This window comes from Diabrotica undecimpunctata, chromosome 8 (genome assembly GCF_040954645.1).
Source record: "Diabrotica undecimpunctata isolate CICGRU chromosome 8, icDiaUnde3, whole genome shotgun sequence".
In the NCBI taxonomy this organism is placed as follows: domain Eukaryota; kingdom Metazoa; phylum Arthropoda; class Insecta; order Coleoptera; family Chrysomelidae; genus Diabrotica; species Diabrotica undecimpunctata.
Genome location: NC_092810.1, coordinates 133,132,200 through 133,147,200, shown reverse-complemented (window position 1 = coordinate 133,147,200; position 15,001 = coordinate 133,132,200). Strand labels below are relative to the sequence as shown.

At 32.6% G+C, this 15,001-nt stretch overlaps 1 long non-coding RNA gene across 1 annotated transcript; it reads left to right on the top strand.

The window, feature by feature from the left end:
* Positions 1 to 2,323: 2,323 nt before the first annotated feature.
* On the top strand, positions 2,324 to 2,638 carry LOC140448590 (uncharacterized). Its single transcript, XR_011951740.1, has 3 exons — positions 2,324 to 2,356; positions 2,410 to 2,494; positions 2,549 to 2,638. It is a non-coding gene; the product is annotated as an uncharacterized lncRNA (long non-coding RNA).
* Positions 2,639 to 15,001: the final 12,363 nt, after the last annotated feature.

Sequence of the window (15,001 nt, the reverse complement as noted above, 5' to 3'; positions counted from 1 at the left end):
CTAATAGCTTGAGACCTTGAACCGATAACAATTCTGTTTTTATTTTAGCTGTTGAAGCTAAAATCATTAGCCATATAAAAAAACTACAAACAGCAGTCTTTGCACCAACCAGAACTGAAGTCAAAATCATGGCCTTTAATTTAGCTCAGCGATTAGGAATCAAGCGTAATAGCTTGTTGTAGTGCAGAAGGGATTTTCTTGTCCTCATATTGCATTTTAAGGGGAAAAATAAAAAAGACGAGTGGTCTTATGGTATTCCACCGGGTTCCAAGATTAGGATGTCGGAAAAATCGGCATACGATAACAGTGACATTTTCTTAGAATGGTTACAAACACACTTTTTGCCGAGAAAGCCTCCAGGTAAAACCTTATTAATATTAGATGATCATACATCCCATATAACCAACCTGGATCTACTAGAATTTGCAGACCAAAACGTAATAATTTTATTTTGTTTGCCATCCCATGCAACACATTACCTACAGCTTCTGGATCGTACTTTTTTTAAGTCACTTAAAAGCAACTTTTATGCTAAATGCGGTTTTATTGTACAGAATAATACAAACAGGGTTCTAAAATGCCTTCAGTTTGGTAAACGCTTAGGTCGAGCATGGGGACACTCAGCAACTATCCAAAATGCGGCTTCTGCATTTAAGTCCAAGGGAATTTATCCCTTTAATCCATTAATAATCCCAGAATATGCATTTTTGACACACTTCCCATCAGAAATAGCAACAATGAATTTTCCAATTAGATCAGAATCTCATCAAGCAGGTCCCTCTGGAATCAGTGTTAAAATATCCTTGCACGGTAGCCCAAACAAGTCATCAATTACTAATGAAGATATAAATCCCAGAAAGGCTCTTGATGAGGTAACGCCCGTGCCTGTTCGTAAAAGAATAACTGGAGAGATTACTGCTCAAGACTTTATTAAAATGAACACATGTTACTCCAAACAACACAAGGGGTGATGAAAACATGAGTGATATTGAAAATAAGTGTGTTGGGTACAACGAGGACTATCGTCTTACATGTAAAAAAGGGGACTGGTTACAATGTATTTTTTGTAAGCGCTGGTTACAAGAAACTTGTACTGGCTTCGGTAATCTCTATAACAAGTGCGAAAAGTCTCTTGCTATTAAAAAGAAAAGGTTTAGCTTGGTCCATCTCTCCTACTCCTAGTGGCCCATCTCACCTCCACAATTGAGGAGAGATCAAGCGATGACGTGCCAGTGGATTATATATTTTTTTTAGGTTTAAGAATTACAATTTCTAGTTTTTACTTATACCAAAACAAATACCAATGCTAAGTCATGTTATACAATTTTCTCCTATTCTGATGTTTGTTTAATAAAAAAACAGGCTTCAGTTTCGTAAAAGGTGGTTCATCTCTCCTCCCTTTACCCTACTTTCTTTTCATAAAAACACTGAAGTTAACTGTTGTTTCAACTTATTATTCCTTTTATAATTTTTTGTTCTTTTCTTACTACTGGATGGAAAGTCATGGTCAGAATCTTAGTTATTTTAATTTGAATGTTCGAACTCTGATTTAGATGGAGTGATTGCTTCTCAAACAGCATCGTTCGTTTTATATCCACTTTCTGATTTATCAGATTATTTATCCAATTCGTATCTCTATTTTTAGTATGTATATTTGACTCTATAAAACAATAAAAAACTGATAAGATCGTTTTTTCTGCGATTATAACGTTTTTACTTATGTACCTTCGTAATATTTACGAAGCTGTGCTTTCTTGCAAGCACTTCACTTAACTTATAGGCGTAATTGTACATGAAAAACTTTCGATATACACTTATTTAAGAATAGATGATTGAGCGAGAGAAACTCACAGAGAAACTGGCGCACTCCTTTCACAACATTATATAACAATGACATTGAGGGCTATGATGTATCATTTATGTGAAATAATTACATGCTGTAAACTCCGATTTTAACACATTTATGTAAAAATTTCCAAATCGGTATGATATAAGAACTACGTATAACGGGTTGCCTATCTTGATATGTAATTTATCTATATGTAAATGTAATTTTTAAGCTGCCTAAAATTACATCCGTTTTCGCTCTTAGTTAGGTTATGTTATTGTATGTAATTTGTGGAAACAATTTACTATTTTTTTATAATTATAATAAAATAAACTAATGGCTTCAATTAAAAAGAAGACAACCAGGAAACAATTGGAAGTGATGTTAGACTTCATAAAAATAAATAGTGCTTATTGGCAAAATAGTCAAGGAAGGCTAAGAAAGTAGCCCAATTGTGAGAGGAATTTGCTATCATGGTAAATACAGGTAGATGGTGGCCCTAAAAAAACAGCAGAACAATGAAGACATGTAAGAAAATTAATTTCTGTTACTATCAAATTTAATAAATGCTAAATTTTTAGGTGTTCAATGAGTGGAAGATTTTGCAACTCATTTCAAAGATTCATCTTGGGGAGCCCCAGATTATAAATACATTTAATTTTAAAGGTAAAGATTAATGATTGATGTATTATGTTTATTATGGTGTATAATATTTTTCAGAAGGAAAAGGAAATCAACCTGTGAAAATTAAAAAGGCAATAGTTTTATTTAATATTCTATAAACATATCCTTTATAAAATTATATCTCAATTATGGAATAAACTGAATATAAACATTTTTATTTCACAATTTTATAACTCAAAATTTTTTAGCCGCTTTGTAATATGTTTCAGATTTTTTGTTTTGTCTTGATCTTTGTGTTATTCTTTTTGATTTTGTAACTAATTGTAACATAAATACCTACATATTATGAAATATACTAATTATAAACACTTTTATTTAACAATTTGTTTTTATTTTACAACACGAAGTTTGCAGCAATAATACTTCTTCATATTCTCTAATGGTTATGAGCACATTTGGACCATTTTGTAATATATTTTAGTTTGTTTTACCATTATCATTAGTCAACATCAATGCATCACAAGAATATATGTTTCCAGCTTTAACAGGGCTGTAATGTAAAACCCTGTGCTTGTGCAAATAATTCTTTGGGACAATCCTCCATTCACCCCTGTGTCTACCAACTCTTCTCTAGATTCTAACTCCAATAGATTTTAAATCATCCTCTAAATTGTCTTGATACTTATTTCTGTTTATACTTTACTAAATGTACTTTGTTCCATTGAAAATAACAGGTTGTTACCAGAACATTTTTGATAACTTCCATTTCCTACAAAATTAAGTAAGGAGAGAACCTTTAATTCTATTGCAATTTAGTTAGAGCAGAGCTGGTAATCTATTTCAAATGGGTTACTGGTGTCCCGTAACTGACGTTGCTCTACATTTACATAATTTCTTTCTACCACATCATTCAATTCATTGAGTAATAACAAATTTACAAAATCCATTTTTTTCAAAAACAAACAAGAAGCCAAAAGTTAGGTTAATTTGAATTATCTGACAGATCTTCAGGATATGACAGAACCGAAAATAACGTTTTATGTAATTTTCTGCTGTGGCTTGGCCATTTTACGCATAGCAACGCAGGGCATGATACATCATACCGTTTTTACACATTATGTTTTGAGAACTGTAATCTGTTGTACGTTTTCTGAATTTTACACTAGTATGTAATTATTTACGTAAATGATACATCATAGCCCCCATTGACGTCGTAAACATTACGATGGTTGGTATTATAAGGTTAAGGTGGAGCTTGTGTTATGACAATTTTATAACATAATAGGGTTTATATGTAACCTAAAGGTTATTATACTTGGAATGGTAGCTAGTTTAAACGACTATTAAGATGTTCCACCGATGATGGTACAATTAAACAGAAAACGTTTTGAAGATATTTGTAATTCTTTTGGACAAATTTTGAAAATTTTTATAATAAAATATACCATGATGCATCAGAAATTTTAACCTCTTTGTAAGAATCAAAAATTTTTTTTTTTTGTTTGTTTCTGCGCTTTTTTAAACATTTTTCCATAAACCAACATTAATAATAAAAATAATCTATTAAATAACATGTCATGTATACGTTATATAAAAATAATATTTTATATTCAATACTTTTACTTTTATTAATTTGCCAAAAAAAACTCAGGTCTAAATGACCTCCCTAAATACACACTTTTAAATTAAATACTAAACCTACTCCTAATTAACTCATTTTTAAAAATCCATGGGGACAGACTGGCCTAACCCTTGCCTGTATAATGATTCCGCAAATATAAACCGAATTTCATCCGTTTCATCTCCCTCATCAACTTAATCATGAGCAAACACTTCCGCAAATGATGCTGTTTTTATTACACGTACATATTGCCAGATGCTTTTTAATTTAGTTACATTTTCATTCAGGTCAAGCCAAATTGAAACTAAATCGGATTTAGCTGCATTCAGCATCAAATTGCGGACTCATTGTGTCTTGGTTTGGTTGGCAACTTTTGAAATGAGAAAATTAGAGGCAAATACGAAAAATTTTTATTAAAAGTATTTAAAAAAATTTTAAGATTCTTTATTTTGATATATTCGCAAACACGTTTTAACCCTTTGAGTCATTAATATTATAAATATGTAAGATTACAATTTTGTTCTTCTGGATTTATAGAGTATCATTTTTTTATAAATTTTTGGTCCCAACTAGTATTTTGTACAAATTGCTCTTTTCGAAATATTTGAACTAAAATTCAGTGCTTTTCAGATTAAATTATACTTTAAATGACTTTTGAACTTCTAATTTTTAGGAAAAGCGCAAAACCACGTCAATTAATATTTGAAGGGGGAATATTATGTCATATTTAAGGTTGCTGGGAAATGCACCCTCTCAGCCCCCGTATCATCCCTTATTTTGTTTTTTAATTATTTCCCGTTTTTTTATTTTATATTTGGATTCTCCTTTTTGTACCGATTTCAAAAATGTATAATAGGTACATTCGGCTTGAAGTGATTAAATTATGAGACAATTTTTCTTTTAACAAGATAGTATCTTCCTCACCTTAATTGACTGTAACAAAATAGCCCTTTCAGTCACACTGTACCTCAAGAGGTACATTTATTATGTATGATTTCAAACATCAATGGGAATTGACTTATACTCAAGAAAATATTTTGCAGGTCAAATATCATGTCTAATTAGTAGACACCCGCATTTAGCGTGCGAGTTTGTTTTGGCTTTACAGATAACCTGATTTGAAATTAGTTCGTTTGAGTGACATTTGCAACAGGTTAGGACAGTCTGTTTATGTACGTTGTTTTTGCTGTTTATTTTCGAGAATAAATGCGGATATATGTTTGATAGGTAAGTAAACACTGTAATTTATCTTAGTCTGTATTAGTTTCTAAAATGTAGATGATACAAAGTAGTAATTTGGGCACCTCAATTACATGTACCTTATGAGGTACAAACTGCTTTTAAGGATGTTTTTGTGACAAAACGAATAATACATATTTTCGTGTAAAACATGTTCTTTCATGAAGTACTTATTTTCAGATATGACTAAATATAGTGAAAAACCACTTACACATGAGGAGTTACTATATTATCTTGAAAATGACGATGACTCAGATATTCCGGATCTTGATGGAGATGTTGGATGGGAGGATGATACTTAAATGAAAACTAATGGTGAAATAGTTCAATTTTTGAATGAAAGTGCCCGTTCAGATGAAGAAGAAACTAATTCTCAAGATCTAGAGGTTGATTTAAAGCAAGATCCAAACAATGGCCAAGAAGTTACAGAAGATGAAGTAAATCAAATAAATCAATAAACAACTATTAAAGTGTTTTTTAAAAACCACGATTTTACTGAGAAAAAGCGAATAAAATGGATGAAGGATGTACAGTTCGAGACCAGAAAGGTAACATGTTATGATCCCATTTCACACCAAGTTGTTGATTTACCAGTTCCAATTGATTTTTTCAATAAGTATATATCTGATGATATCTTCTCCGTAATGGCTGAGATGACAAATCATCATTCCGTGCACAAGCCTATAGCAAGATTTTCTCCAACGACCCCTGATGAAATAAAAAAGTTTATAGGTTAGAATGTATTGGTCCTTAAATGTTATTGTTATAATTTCACTGGTAAAAGATAACATGTCATATAATAGATTTTTCAAACTTAGGCAAAATATTCATCTCGTGTATAAATATTAGAATAAATTAAATACTAAATAGTTGATTTTGTTTTTTTTTGTAACATTCTTAAAGGCAACATGTACCTTGTGAGGTACAAGTCGTAACAAAAAAAACGGATAAAGTGGCAGAATTTTTTTGTTACGTATTGTTTTAGTTACCTTTCTCAAGCATATCTAACAAATTATATAATTTTTGGATGCCTCTATCTAGGTGTGTGACTGAAAGGGATAGGTTGTAGCATAATTTAAACTTTTTAAATATTTAGGCGTACTATTTGTAGTACCATCAAAAATCAAGGAACAAAAAACTTCACTTTTTATTCAATGCTTCAAGTTTTCTCAGTGGTTTTTGATATTACACACACACACACACACAAACACGCGAAGCGTTCAACCCAACCCCTAGTGACATGTGTTTACCACTGCTAATCAATGGGATCCACATGTCCGAAGATCAAACCGGTCTCGCTCCAGAAGAGCTAATCCTTCTGGATCGGTACCTATCTGACCCCTGACCCCCAGGTTTTTCCACCACCCCTTCACTACGTCTGACATACGCAGCGAAGGCTTACGAACTTTACGTCGGGCGATTTGGGTAATAAACAACACCCTCCGTATCTACATGGTTGTGGTTAGGCCACCTAAACTTAAGGGGTAGCTAGAAGCTTTTCTCCCTATTTACTTTACTAAATTTAATTTGGTATTAGCATTACACTGGTCTGGAGTCCCTAAAAAGTGTGTGCCCTGCACGGAGAGGCACCAACCTAGGTTGGTGCCTCTCCCCACTTGGTGTGTCTGCCGTATATATGGTGTATAGATATGGAGATAACACTGCTCCCTGCGGCACACCTGCCTCCAGAGTTCCGACTTCGGACAGGGCAGGCCCTATACGAACTCTGAATCTCCGGTTTGTCAGGTATGATGCAAGGAGACATGTCATTGCCTCCCTATATCCATATTGGTTCATTTTAAAAAGCAGGCCTTTATGCCAGACTCTGTCAAAGGCCTTACTGACGTCTAGGAAGGCTGCAGCAGTATACATTCTATCATTGTAACTTTTGTAATTGTAATTTGTAACTTTTGTAATTGTAATTTGTAATTTTTGATATTATTTGAACATTCATTTTAATCGGTTAATAGCCAATGACAATTTCTTATAACTTGTAACAGACTATTTTAATATGTGTGCTATTTGATCGCTGAAATGATTTACACTTTGCAAGAAAGAATCGAAATTGTAGGTTTATACTACAAAAATAATAATTGTGCAAGAGCTGCTGCTAGAATTTTTAATGAAACACACGACGATAGACATACAACTCATAAGTATGTGATTAAACTGATGCATAAATTGCAGAAACTTAGAGCAACAGGGTCATTTTGCAATAAAAAACATAATCAACAGAGACTTGTAAATAACGAAGCAATCCAAGTAGCCGTTTTAGGGCAAGTTAAGTTAGGGTAATCACAATCATTGTCAACAATAACCAAAACAATTGATGTTTTATCTTCAACAGCCTTCCGAGGTCTCAATAAATTTCAAGTTTCATCCATACAAAATTAAATTGGTACAAGAGTTAAATGAAGATTTACACCGTCGTCTCGGATTTTGCGAATTAATGACACAATGCATCATTAACAATCCACAATTCTTAAACAATATTTGCTTTTTGGATAAATGCTCATTTTCAATAAATGGTTTAATGAACAGATATAATTGCCGATGCTGTGCTAAGAGTGATCCACACATTGTGCGTAAATTTCACGCACATCATCCTCAAAGTTTAAACGTATGGTGTGGTACCCTTGTAAGGTGATCACATTATCGGACCCCTCTTTATCACTGGAAACCCAAATGGTGCATCGTATCTTGAGTTACTTAGACAAGTGGTTGATTGTATTAGAACAATAGTAAAAAATTATAATAACCCTTCCAAAGATTTGTTTGTATTTCAACATGATGGAGCTCCTCCACACTTTGCTCTACCTGTGTGACAATTTTTAAACAAAAATATTCCCGCTCGTTGGATAAGTAGATGTATTGGTCACCTAGATTACCGGATTTAACACTCCTAGACGTTTTCTTATTGGGGTATTTAAAAACAAAAATTTATGCTACTCAACCAGAATCTCTAGATGATTTACGACAAAGAATAGAGAAATAATGTCGACAATTAAATGCAGATGTTTTAAGCAATGTCAGAGAAGAGTTTTAGAATTGATTGTACTATGATATGGAAGTAAATGGCAGTCATTTAAAAAAATTATTTGGTAGTGAAATGTTTATTCTAAATGTTTGTAACTAAATTGGTAAAAAAACTTTTTGTCAATCCGTTGTTCTTGGTTTTGTATTTATTTTTCTCATAAACTTAATAATTTAAGAATAATTAATATTCCACTTGCTGACTGTGACGGATCCTTATTTTTAGGTTTAATTTTTCACAAATGACTTTAGTTGCTTTTGCGATTTCTTGGCTTCTACTGCCTTAGTAGAATCAGACTTAGAATCATCAATGGCATCAACGACTTTGTCTATTACTTCTTCTCTTGTAATTTGGCGATCTTCTTCATCACCGGTTTTTCCCTTAAAAAACTCACTCCCTCCATTTCCCGAACTCAGATCTCCCGTAAATCATTTTTTATTTTATTTCTGTCATATCGTCTTGCTTTTCCAATGAGTTTTATCCTACTACTATTTTTTTTGTTTCAAATATTATCGGCAGTGGTCTATTACTTAGATAAAGTATAGTGTTTTACTTACCTATTATAATTTTTTCTCCAATATCCCACCATACCTAAGACTTATGTGCTGCATTTGCATACAGTCGATTCATAAAATCGTATAATTCACTTCTCTCACGAACTAATTCTATTAAAAATTCATCAGTATGGTGTGAAAATAATTTTGGTCGCACCATTTTGCCTGTCGAAACTCGTCTGAAGTATTCACACTATGTAGGACTGTGCAAGCAATGTGCCATGCATGGGCTAGGAAAATATTGTTTAAAAAGATTGTCCGATGCCGGGCACGGACTGTTTCCACTCCAAGCACTTGTAATAAGAATGGACTGTCGCTAAACCTATTTAAATAACGTTAAAGTAATTTTGTAGGTCTCAAGCAGGGCACAAGCCGAGCACATGCCTGGCACTATAGTGAGAATGACCCTTAAGTCTGAAACCAAACAATACGAATGGGATAAATACGACCCGGTATAAATTACTACTGAGACACTAGAGTCCCGTTTGGAAATTATGGTAAAATCGATGAAAACAATATTAACAATAAAGCATATTTTATATCAATCACCTGTGTTAATCAGCAACTAAATTATACATAATCTGTTAAAAAAACAGAGCAGCCACTTTTCTTTACTAAAATTGTTTTATTTGCGAGTTGTTGATGCACACGTTTAGTTAACATGAATTTATAGGTTACAGACGTGATATGTAGTAACCATACTACTAGGTAATAAGTAAGGAATATCTAAAAATACGGATGCGTTCAAATAACATGGGCTTTTGGGACAAACAGATGCCAGCAGTTTTTTTAAAATCCGCTGGGACATATATGTCCCCACAGTAATGAATGGGTTAAATTTAAAAAATACAAAAAACATAATATAAAGCTTAGCGCCAATCTAGAGTACTGCCTACAGTATCACTTTTTTAAATTTTTATCAGATTCTACTTTTGTTTAAAAAGCGTCACCCTTCTATTCTATATCAATCTTAAACAAATTTGTTTAATAGCTAATAGTATGATTTAAAAAAATATATTTTCTTAGTTGGCTCCCTTTACTTCGATCTCCCCTATATATTAATTTAAATATCAGTCGAATGTTATTATGTATGCTAAGTTTTATGTCTCGCTTAAAATGGACGTTCGTTTTCAGTTACAAAATGAATAAAAACTGAAGTAATTCTGTAAAAAAATTATATTCTTTTTCTATCTCCAATATTTGAAAGAGAGAATATAATTTTCGTACTTCAGAACAGACTAAAACTATAAACAAAGAAAAATCATGCTTATTTATAGGTCCATATTATTCCAAAATAGAACCAACTTTATGTTAACATAGCTGAACAAAATACACATTGCCATAATCTAAAGTCATGACCCTGTATATAAGCAGAGCCGAGGCTCTAGTAGGCCATTTCACGGGCTGTCGCTTCCATGAGATACTAGTGAAGTTACTTAGTGCGACCAACATTATACCACAGTTTTATGACATGTTCTGCAGTCGCATCGGATCAAGTCACAAAGTTAAAGAGATAATAAATAGTTTAAGAAAAAGCGGAACTGAATAGGCAAATGAGGCAATTTTTAATCACTAAAAGTTTAAAAGAGATTTAAACATTTTTATCTCTCTTCTGTTTTAAGTTTTAAGGAATAGACGATAATTTTACTCGTAATGTTTTTTTACATATTACGTATATATAATTACATTTACTTCCTTTCTATTAGACTAAATCTAAATATGTATATATTCCTTTAGTTAATACAGAAACTTTTACAGTGAATATAATAAAACAAGGGTTTTACAACAAGAACTTTGAAGCCGTAATTCAAGTTACTAAAAAAATAACTGATAATTTGCCTCTTTTCATTGAGACATACGATTTATTAACCAAAAATGAGAGCAAACTAGACTATCTTATGAAAAAAATTGACGAAATTTATATATATAATCCTAAACACATTTACCTCAAGGTGTCGGGTGTAAAGTCTTTAGTTCGTTGCATGTACAATTTTTCTCCATTGCTTCTTATTCTTTGCTTGGTTTCCTGCTTGTTCTTTGCTAATTCCTCATGTCTCTAGGATTAAGGTTACATTATCATCCCATGTCTTCATTGGCCTGTCCCTTGGTCTCTTGGTTTTTCTTCTGGCTTCCCATACTTTTTTAACTGGTCTTAACGAATTATTTTGCCTACCACATGGGGTATTACTATGGGGGTTGAAAATTGGGACAGAAGTTACTGGGGGTGGAGATAGGGTAAGTAAAATAAACGAAACTTATGCGAACGGTACTCAGGGTTTATTTGGAGTAGCTGGGTCGTGGAAAAGTGAATGGCAAGGGGGTTGAATTTTGGTAATCAAACATTTATTGTTGTCTCACCACAAACAGTTACAAAAATATATGGCACAAATTACTAGATTAACAGTTACAAAGATAAATACTAAAATAACAAAAAAACACTTACTTTGTCCTATCTCTTTACAAACTTTGTTTACAAGTGGGAGGTGCTACAAAACTTACAAAGAAATTGTTACAAATAAAGAAATATTTTTAAAATGAAACTATTCATAGAGAGGTTAACCTTCTTAATTAAAAAAACAAAACAAATTATTATCAAAAATAATAAAACGAGCTATCATATGTCAACATTAAATTTAAAACAGAACAATTAAAATGACAGCTAACCACGCTCTAAGACATATATTTATAATTATTACGAATTCTTTAATTTTAATGAAAGCAATTATTACTATTAAAAACGTATATTTTTACTTTGAAATTTAAACACAAAAAAAGTTACCTTGATTGCACTAAATTGCACTTTAAAAGATTTCTGGTTTTACATTAGCTGCCACACGGTCAAATCCATCTCCAAACTGTAAAAAAAGCTCTAAAACGGCTTCTTAGTACAAATACAAACTTGAGGTTGAGAGTTTGAAACACAAACTTGGGACTGGGCTTCTTAAACAACAGGAACAGGTAGAATTAGACTGCAACTACACATTGAACTTTACAATTAACTTTGCACTGCTGCACATTTTCCATAACAAAGAAACAAATATAAAACATTTACGAATCTGAAGAAAATTCTGACTAAACGCTGGAAGCAGTTGTGTATGACAACGCCTCAGGGAGAGTGTCGCAATTATCTTTCCGGCAAAACCTGCTAAGCGATCTAAATGGATGTTTATTTCAAACGCAGAATCAAGCGGCTTAAATCAAAGAAAAATATCAAAGAATATGCGTCCGTGATATAAACAAACTTTAAAATGGTTTATTATCGACTGGGGAAGCAATCAGTATCAACGCAAAGAGGATTGAAAATACTTAACTTGTACGATAGGAAACAAAAATACATGGAAATTATTCTTCACTGTTTTAATACATATACAAGGGGATTTCAATATATAATAGAGAATTTAGAAATGCTACAGATTCATTCTAACTGTGTGTCCATACCATCTCAGTTGGGCCTCTTTAATTTTCTTAATAATTGGTTGGATCTTAAGATATTCTCTGACTGCCTCATTTCTAATCCGGTCTAACCTGGTTATACTCATTATTCTTCTAAGAAACTTCATTTCTATGCTCTGTATTTTTGATTTTAATTTATCGGTAAGAGTCAAACTTTCATTACCAAGAGTTAAAATCGGCACAAACACCGTCTTGTATATGGTCACTTTGGCTTTTTGGGATACTTCTTTTTTCGACTAAAACGTACTTTTAATTGAGTGGTACATCCGAGCAGCACTTTCTATTCTGGAGCTTATTTTAGTTTTTTCAGTTCCTCTGTTCTCTATTTGTACTCCCAAGTATTTGTAAGTATTTGAAAGTATCGACTTGTTCAAGTGTATTTCCGTTAAGTGTTATCTTCGTATGTTTTCTATTTTTTCCACATACCATTACTTTTGTCTTCTCATTATTGATCCTAAAATTTTGTTTAATTAGTGCAGCGTTTCATACTTGTAAATTTCGATTGAGTGCTTCTTCATTTATCCCAAATATCGCTAGATCCTCTGCGTATGCACACTCTGAGATCTACACTGCTTTTAGATTTCTATGTCCGGCATATCATTTCAATGTTTCTGCTCGAGTTTCTTTAATTATGTCATCCAAGGCAATGTCAAATAGTATGGGGCCTAGGACTTCTCCTTGCCTTAAACCCTCATTTACTATGAGCTCTTCGGATTCCATATTATCGGTTCTGATTCTGTTTCTTGGATATGTCTCTATATACTCATAATGGCTTGCCTGAGTTTGATTTTCACACCTTTCTTTTTTAAACATATGTTAATCACCTTCCTTGGAGGACTATCATATGCCTATTGACGAGATCCATACAATAAATAACCTGCTAAATCATGACAATGTTTTAAAATCTATAAGGCAAATGGAAATTTTCAATAAATCGTCTGTTTTTTAGGCTGTTCTGATGACACTATCAAGGTTCAAATCCAAGAGTCATATTCAACTGAGATTATGATGAAGTTAGAAAGGCTCTCTTAACACATCAGTAAAATGTCTAATCAAATAAGTAACCTTACCAACAAATTATCTACTATAGTAACGAAAAAAAAAAAGTATTAAAGAAAAATACATTTTATGCCACGTCAGGTACTCAAACTGAAGTCCCTCAACATTTTGATTCAAGTGCAGAGGAAAAGCCAAAAATTACAGAAGATAAATTCCATTATGTAGTTATTACAAACTTAACCCCAATTTACACCCCTATACAAGTTGTTGACTTTATTAAAGAGAAGCTGGGTATCAAGAAATATATTAAAAGTTATGCCCTTCTTCAAGAAGCCGACATAGTGAGTGGTTCCTCATTCAAAATAAACATATAATCTAAAACCATCACTTATTATTTAACAGAGAAGTTTGGCCACCTGGTGCAAACATTAAATGGTCTATATAATCTTTATATATTGAATTAACGTCTTTATCTGAGTCAAATACAAGTCCGAAGAACATTAGAAATACACAAAAATAGTCACAGATTTAATTAAGATCACAACTTCATTAAGAAGGAAACTTTGGAACCATCGATAAATCTGCATCCTTTGACTCCGCCAAGAATTAGATTAACCAATAACTCGAACATTCAATTTCTTCTAGCAAAATTAACAGAACCGGATATCTTGAAAGCAGTTTTTTAAGAAATTTAAAAACCATGCTTTTCTGTACGACCAACCTGCTTCAGTACGTTACGAAGGATTCACCAACACAAGGGTTAAACTCCTTTTGGATTTCGAACGACTTCCCACTAAGACTGAAGATCTACAGAAAATACTTCTAGAATTTACCGATGTCTATGGAATGGGTCCAAATGAGGTCGAAGCTGATCTTGCTGCTTTTATTTCCTTTCTCACTTCGGAAAGAATTATTCACCTGTAAAAATCAAGGGAAAGTCACCGAAACTACCATTCCGTTGTCTGTCCAACGAAATTTTTAAATAACACGACACTTTCTGTGGGACCAAAAACCTCAAATTATTTTAGTAATGCCAACTTTAGCATGGTTTTACTTAATATTTGTTCTATGAGATATAAAACAGATGAACTATTTTTGTTTCTAGAGGAATTAGGATTTCCCCCGAGAGTTGCGGTTACCGAGCACTGGCTTGAAGTCAACGAGCCTTTTTTGTAGAAAAATATACCACAATTGCTAGGTATGATCGGTCAAGTTCAGCTCATGGGGCACCCTAATTCCTTCTACAAAAATAATATTTCTCTCATGTAACAAAATATGACTTTCTGTTGAATGAAGTCTTTTTTGAGTTTTCATTGGTTAATAACAAGACTTTTAATCTATACATTCTTTGCATTTATAGATCACCTAATCCTTCCATAGAACCATCAGCTCAATAAAAGCAGAAAAATTGTATGCGGTGACTTGAATATTTATTACGCTGTTGCTTGTGTTATCCAATTATCCTCGGTCAATATATTCGAATCGCTTGGTTTCACTAATTCTCCTACAAGAATTACTAAAACAACATCTACCATAATTGGTTATATTGTCTCAGATTTCTCACCGCTTAATGTATGCTCTAAAGCTATTAATGCAGAACTATCTAATTATAAAGTAGTATATATCACGTCTATCATTTTTAACAAACC